Source organism: Sinocyclocheilus grahami, unplaced genomic scaffold (assembly GCF_001515645.1).
Source record: "Sinocyclocheilus grahami isolate Dianchi unplaced genomic scaffold, SAMN03320097.WGS_v1.1 scaffold333.1, whole genome shotgun sequence".
Classification (NCBI taxonomy): Eukaryota; Metazoa; Chordata; class Actinopteri; order Cypriniformes; family Cyprinidae; genus Sinocyclocheilus; species Sinocyclocheilus grahami.
The window spans coordinates 327,034-328,228 of record NW_015505512.1 but is presented as its reverse complement, the minus strand read 5'-3'; positions in this window follow the sequence as shown (position 1 = coordinate 328,228).

Here is a 1,195-nt window from a genome sequence, read left to right as displayed (position 1 = left end):
TAGATTAAATTGATTATTATGTTTTAAATATGGATATTTTTCTTATAAAAATGCATCGATTCACTACAGGAGGCCTTTGTTCACCCCCCAGAGCCATGTGAGACACTTTGTTTTATGGATGGACGCTTTTTATTTAATTTCTTTTGGACTGAAGCACTGCAACACCCGCTGACTGCAATGATAGAGCTTGGAATGGCCAGGACAATTTTTAATATAACTCCGACTGGATTCGTCTGAAAGAAGAAAGTCATATGCACCTAGGATGCCTCGGGGGTGAGTAAAACACAGCCTAATTTTAATTTTTGGGTGAACTAACCCTTTAACACTACGGTTCAAATAAAAAGTCCCACCCCACACACTTTGTTAGGGTATACTCACTTTAGGCGTTTTGAACCGTGGCCGAGAGCGTTTGACCCCCAATGCCCGGTTCGTTTGACTAGTGTGAGCGTTCTGTGCCGCGCTCGGGCGTGGTTCGTTTAGCCGTCCCTGGCCCGGTTGGAAGAGGTGGGCCGGGGCACGGTTCCGTTGGGCTCGGGCGCAGTACGCATGCAGTGTGAGCGCTAACCGCGCCAGAGCACGGAACAGATACTGTTTTGTGTGCGCTACTGTCATCATTACGACTGCAAACATATTCTATTACTACTACACTACACTTTTCAATTAATTTAATTCAATCAAGTATATTTAGATTTATAATGGCTATGGTTCTCACCTTATAGATGAACAGGAAATGTATAATCGCACGCGGTTTAAGGCAACCGTGTCTAGTGTGAGTACACCCTTATTGTTATGGCTCAGCTGGCCGCTCAAACAAACAGATCTGGTGGTGCTAATGTTGTAGAAATTACACACTTCACCTCTACACTTCGCCGCAATCTCATTTCAGTGTCTTGCGGTTGCGTATTTTTTTATAGCATATCATATCTTGAACTGAACCATTTTGATCGATGTCTTTAGGTTGTAATTTGTTCTAAATTTTCTCTTCGCTTTCTGGCTCTCATCCTTGCAGTTCCTCCTACACTTCCTGAACAACTTTCAAAGCTCTATGGCAAATGATTTGAATGCCTATTGGGAGATGAGAAGTATGCGAGAGAAGAAGCAGTTGCTAACTAATACTGACTTTTGAACATATCAACATGTCTGGTGGACAGTCATCTCCTCTGACCGCTGACCGAATTCCGAAGGGAATCAGATC